General features: G+C 30.5%; 2 long non-coding RNA genes and 1 pseudogene across 2 annotated transcripts; all 3 read left to right on the top strand.

Annotated features, from left to right (window-relative positions):
- Positions 2,060 to 2,415, top strand: LOC110269598. Its single transcript, XR_002358370.1, has 2 exons — positions 2,060 to 2,251; positions 2,370 to 2,415. It is a non-coding gene; the product is annotated as an uncharacterized LOC110269598 (long non-coding RNA).
- LOC107634233 lies at positions 2,841 to 3,579 on the top strand. The gene is made up of 3 exons (XR_001618802.2): positions 2,841 to 2,934; positions 3,024 to 3,090; positions 3,199 to 3,579. It is a non-coding gene; the product is annotated as an uncharacterized LOC107634233 (long non-coding RNA).
- Positions 6,143 to 6,625, top strand: part of LOC107634232 — a 5,637-nt pseudogene continuing 5,154 nt past the window's right edge.

The raw sequence follows: 6,625 nt of genomic DNA on the forward strand, positions 1-6,625 counted from the left end.
TTAATTATTATTCTAAAAAATGTGTCTAATTACCATGAAATTTTTTATGTATTTTTTGTGAACATCTTAAAAGTAGATTTTTTTTTCTGCTGCACCATATTTAATATATGCTTTAATATATATAAATTTTTTTATAAAATTTAGGTCTATATTTTTAATTTTTATTTATAAATGTGGTCTTACCCAAAATAAATAAAATTCACAAAAAAAAAAAACAAATAAAAGCCTAACATGATTTTTATAATCACTAATTAAATAAATATTTACTACATTTAGTTACTAAATTCCTTCACGTGTCTCAAGGAGTAGTAAAAAAAATTAAAAAAAAATTCTACAACTTATCAAAACAATGACAGATATTGTCTTTTAAATATTGTCTTTCTAAACACTTGGTACACTATTAGAAAACTAGTTATTACAGACGGATATTTTCGGCGAATTTTATCCCACGAAAATATAGACGGAATTTTAGAGGGATTTTTTTGTCGGAAAATAAAAAAAATAAATTAGCATAAATTACAGACGGAAAACAAAATCCGTCGATAATTCTGTCGGTAAAATTAATTTTTTTCGTGGGAAATAGTTACAGACGGAAAATCCGTCTGTAATTCAATAGACAAAACGCTGCGCTTTATTAAATTATTACAGATGAAAAATCCGTCTGTAATTTAAAATTTTCCGTCGAAAATATTGAATTAACCCTAATTTTATCCCTACCCTCTCAATCCATTCACGGTTCACACTCCACACAAATCAAATGAGTCTCTCCGTCACCAAGTTGCTTCTTCTCTCCGTCGCACCAGCTTCTTCCGCCACTATCGCCGCCGCTCGCGTCACAGGATCTCTCTCTGTCATCCCTTGCGTCGCACGGGCTCCTTCCGCCGCTGCTCTCGTCGCGTCTGCAGCGATTCGTGAAACTCATCTCAACTCGGTGGAAACTCAGTGGTTATTGTTGAATGGTGAAGCTTGAAGCGAAGCTCGGAATGATAGTTGACTCTGTTGGTAACTTCTTCTCCGGCAAAGACCAGTTTCTCCACTAACCGAATCAAATAGAATCAAACACTTTATATATAGGGTTGCATAGATCTTCAATCTTTTGATCTATTCGCACTCCACTAACCAGGTAAGCCCTCCCTTGTTTCTCTCGCTAATTTTTCATTCCAAACGTGTTATTGTGCAGTGTCTTGTTCTGGTATCGAAATTCAGTTTGAAACAGTGCCAATTAGTGGTTAATTGCTATCAATTTTGTATAGTTGAACATATCTCGAGAAAAACCGTCTAATTTGTTAAATATGAGAAGTTAAAGAGGGCCAAATATAATTGGAATGTTTAGAAAAAGTAGTTCTTGTTTCTTTAAGACTCTTAGGGTTTTCTGAATTTAGCATTGTGAAATCGTGATCCTTTGATTCTGCCATTACTGTTATGCTGGGCGAGCTAGTTAATTCATATATAAATTCGATTCACAATATTTAAATATTTTGGTTAGCTTCTGGAAACGAAAGTCTATATAAGGAACCAGTTCCAGATTGCTATAGCATGTTTATATTCATTCTAGTTTAGCAGCAGTATAGTAGTAACGTGAACTTCTGCTAGTAAAACTGTAAACCATGAATGAAGAATGATCGGACTCTTCATATTGAATTTATTATATTTAGTTGCAATGAATTTGAATTATTATATTCTTTGGTTTATTTAGAAAGGTTTCCTAACAATTTAAAGAGCCCTAATCCTACTTTCTAGTTGTAATGATGCTTTCTTTCACACAGATTTGAAGAGCCCTAATCCCAACATGCTTTCTTTCATAAATTTGCTCTTATTATAATAATTGATTTTTACGCACATAGAACATTTTCAAATCTAATTTGGTATACGTATCATGATTAACTACATGAATGAATGCTAAATGTGATAGACTTTTATATATATATGGACATGTGATAAAATTAGAAAACAATTTTTTGGGTTATTATTGAACAGGAAAAAAAATTAAAAAGAAAAAATGTCAACTAATAATATTAATGATAGCAAAAAATGAAAAAATTAACACCTAACGTAAGCAATAGAAAAGAAAAAAAAAATATATTGAAAACCTGAAAAGGGAGATTTTTCAATCGTGGCAGTAGATAGAACGGTTATTGGTTCTTCCATTTGGCACCCTATAAATACCCCATTTCCTCCTCACATCAATTAACCACAACCATCACCTGAACTCTCATCTCAAACCTAACTTTTCTGTTGATAATAATCACAGGTACTATATATATCTATGTGTTTTCTTAATAAGCTTTGGGTTTTGAAATTAATATCACTAGTTAGGCTTTGTTGTTATTGTGAATTAATTAACTTTGATCATAACTTGTTGGATGCAGCTTACTAATTAAGATGATGGTGCCGGCAATGAAGAAGCAAGAAGAAGAAAATAATAGTAAGAAGTTTGTTGGAACATGCTGGAGTTCAATCTTGATGTCCAATATTAATAAGTCCATGGAAGAAGAAACATTGATGAATTCATTGAATTGCATTGTAAAACCTCCTCCTTATTATGTTGCAAAGACTAAAAAAGCCTCTCTCAATGATAAGAGTCTCTCCAGATATGCACTGAAAGCATTGGATCCGAAACCGGCTCTGATCATCTTCTCTTTTCTTCCGCTTTTTCTCAATTTCAGGTTCAAACTCAGACTCTGCCAGAACAGCATTTACTTTATAGCTGCTTATCATGGTTTGTTCATCAACATCTTGCCTTATCATGGTCTAATCTCTCTGGAGGCTGAGTTTTTTAATTGTCAGGTTGAGATGGCATATGCTTATTTAATCTTTTTGCAATCTTCTGTTATGTTTACAGGTGATTCTTGCATGGTTGAACTGTTTGCCAATAAAAGGTGATTTGATTGAGGCCAAAGTTGTTCATGATCAACTTTGTTCCATGGTTGAAAGGTAAGGAACTCAAATTTTCCTTTTTAGTTTCCTAATGTAGTCCCGCATTTACTCTTTTTGTTCTAATTCTTATTTTTGTTTACCTGTAGGTCTGACAGTGAGCTTTTGGGTCCAAACAATCAGTACCTTCCTAAAATAGTTTCAGTTTTTGCTGAGGTTAATTTTTATCAAGCATTTTCTGCTTTGATGTGCCACTGCATATTTGATTTAAATATTGATTTAATTTGATTTTCTATTTAATGTTGCCCATTTTATGCTATGTAGGTTTTGTGTGCTGGAAAGGACCTCGCAACGGAACAAACTGCTAGCCGCATGATTAATCTGCTCAGACAGCTTCAGCAAACTTTACCACCTGCAACTCTTGCTTCTAGCTAGTTTATGTTGCCCATTTTTTTGGTCATCTCTGCAGCCGCAACAACAGCTTGCATTGCAATCCATCCTTTCTTCATAGTTTCCATGGTTTTGCTTCCTTGAAGTCTATCCTTTCTTGATAGCGTCACATCTGAGTTCGCTATTAGTGTCTTGCACTGCTTGGGGACATGCTTTTTCCGGTTTGGTGGTCTCTCAATTTGTTACCCATTCTTTGCCATAAGATGGTTTCCATCATTCATTCTTGCATGGTGTTTTTATAGCAACATGGCTTCAGTTTTGAGAATACAGATTCAATCGTGATTGGAAAGGAAACTTTCTGTAGAATTGTATATTACGAGTGTTAATAGTGTCGTTTAGCCCAAAATAAGGGTAGGCAATTGTGGCGTGGGAGCTTCTATTTCTATTCCTCTTTTTGGTTTTTCTTACCATTTTGCGTAAGAATAGAGTTGTCTCGGAGAGACAGTGAGATATTGGATAATGGTGTTGAGACAGTGAGATATTGGATAATGGTAGGCATATTCCTTATTTTTTGGGGTATCTTTTTATTGAGACAGTGAGATATTGGATAATGGTGTTGAAAAATAACATCCAATTTTATAGGTATCTTGTAATGAATATTATGTTTATCTATGAATATTATGTTTATCTATGTGATTTTTTTATTTCTTTTTTTCAATTTACAGTGTGTTTGATAGAGTAAATTTAGAAAACAAATCTAAAGTATTTATTTTGCAATGGAAAAATTTAAAAAAATTCTATTTTATCTTACTGACAGATTTACAGACGGATTTTCTGTCTGTATTCAGAGTGTGGGATGATTTTCCAAGGTTCAAATTACAGACGAAAAATCTGTTGCCAATTACCGACGAAAAATCCGTCAAAAAATCTGTCTGTAATTACAGACGAAAAATCTGTCGAAAAATCCGTCTGTAATTACAGATAAAAATCCGTTGAAAAATTCGTCTGTAATTATAGACGAAAAATCTGTCTGTAATTACTGACGAAAAATCCTTCTGTAATTACAGACAGAAAATCCGTCAAAAAATCTATCTGTAATTATCGACGAAAAATCCGTTGGAAAGTTCGTCGTCTTCGGAAAATGGATGGAGAATTTACAGAGAGAACATCCGTCGATAAATGGTAAAAATCCGTCAGTAATTTTTTGACGGAAAAAATCTGTCGGTAAATAATTTCCGACGAAACTTTTATAGAGAGACAAAATCTGTCGGTAATTTCGTCGATAACCAAAAATCCGTCTGTAATAAAGACTAGATCTGTGTGTAAATCTCTCTGTATTAATCCATTTTTTAGTTATGGTAGCTTTTTCTATTGACAACAAATATATATAGGTGTAAAAAATTCTCTCTTTCTACACCGTAAAATTCACCTAACATAAATAAATAAAAAAAAAAGTAGATTAATAAGTATTTATCCACTAGTATAAAATAAAATAAAATAAATATGTAAATAATTCTTCTTCCAATCAAAATACTGCTAATTTTTTTTTATCGTTTCCAATACATTAAATGAATATAATGTGCTAAATGAAAAATAATAAAATATTCACCATGATTACCGAATCCGCATTTAAGAATTCATGGGGTAAAGTTAGTGCTAAATAATTAAATATTGTTTAATTATTTAATCAATTTTGATACGTATTTCAAATGTTTTTGATACGAAGAGTTTAAATGTTATTTAAAAGATAGTTTATATTTTTAGAATATTTTAATTTAATTTGATGTATTTTAATTTTAATTATTTAATTACTAAATTAGAACTTATGTTTGTAGGCTAAGAATTTTTTATATTTTAACCTAATAAAAGGTTATAAATACCTCACAAACTAGAATAATCGCAATATAGAATGATTTAGTGTGTGTTTGGATTACAGTTTGCAAATGAGAGTTTGTATAAAATTGATTTTGCAAACTTAATTTTGATGAAAAGTAAGTTTGTGTTAAAGTGATTTATGTTTGGCAATCTTTATATCAAAATGGATTATAGTAATATAAATGTTGTTTGGATTATACTACTCAAAATTACTTTTAGATAAAAAATTACTAAAATAGACACAAACTTAAATATTTTTTGTATATTATCTTATCATTTTAATTTAGATATTTGAATAGATCTTATTAATTAATTCTATAATAAAATAATAATTAATAAAAAAATAATAAATAATAGAAAAAAAAGTTCATGTAAACAAAAATAATAAAAATTTCATAAATAATATAATAACATGCATAAAGGATAAAGTTGGTAAAAGATAAATAAAGATGGAGTATTAATGGCTAAAAGCCCGTTGGTGCAGAAGCTCAAAATTGTAGCTTATTGTAAACGTGATTTTGAGAGTAGAATCACTTCTGCGTTCATGGATCAAAAGTTTGCCAAACAAAAAATTGAAGCTTTCAAGAAGGCTAAACGTGCTTCTTCTCTCGTAACGTGTTTGCCAAACACACCCTTAGAGGTTTGAAAACTCCATTTTAGTTTCGTGATAAAACCATTGTGTGGACATGAGATTGAGAAGTCCCTCTCTTGTTGCATCGGGATTCGGGAAATTGGATAAAAAGTTGAGGAATCTCTTCGATTCAATTCCAAAACTATGACGTTGATAAGTTAGGTTGAGAAGTCCCTTTTTTATTACGTCAATAAATTAGGTAAAAAGTAGAATGATTCCCTCTGTACTCAATTTCAATCTATTCTTTTTGTTTCTATTTTAATTTTAATATATCTTTTTATTCATTTTAAATCCTTATCTTCTTGTTTATTTTTTATTTCTTTATCAAATTTTAATTGCTTTACATAAACTTTTAAGCATTATATAATGAACGCAGAGAGTCCAAATAATCCTGCAAAGCAAATCAAAGATTTTCAGCATACAGAAGAAAAAAAAGAAAGAAAGAAACATTGAATCATGTCTACTAGTGGAGCTTTAACCCTTAATTATTATCTCCCCAAGCCAAATGCAAATTCTAGTTTGCATGATCATCGACGCACTTCAGCATATCACCCTAGCATTTGGAAGGACTATTTCCTTCAATATGCTTCAGAATTCAAGGTATATAAATACTCGCAATTGTAAATTACTTTAGTATTAATCATCTTCATAATTAGCAGTTGAACTCATAATAGTATTACTCTTTTATATATCTCATTAAACTACACTATGAGACTGGAGAGTAAATCTTTTTCAATATTTTTTTAAATTGTTTGGTCAAATATAATTTTTTATTATTAAATATCTTCAGTTATATACTTAAAAAATATAAGATAAGAGATCATATTTTATTAAATAATTAAAAAAAATTGAAAT

The sequence above is a fragment of the Arachis ipaensis genome, chromosome B03, assembly GCF_000816755.2.
Source record: "Arachis ipaensis cultivar K30076 chromosome B03, Araip1.1, whole genome shotgun sequence".
In the NCBI taxonomy this organism is placed as follows: domain Eukaryota; kingdom Viridiplantae; phylum Streptophyta; class Magnoliopsida; order Fabales; family Fabaceae; genus Arachis; species Arachis ipaensis.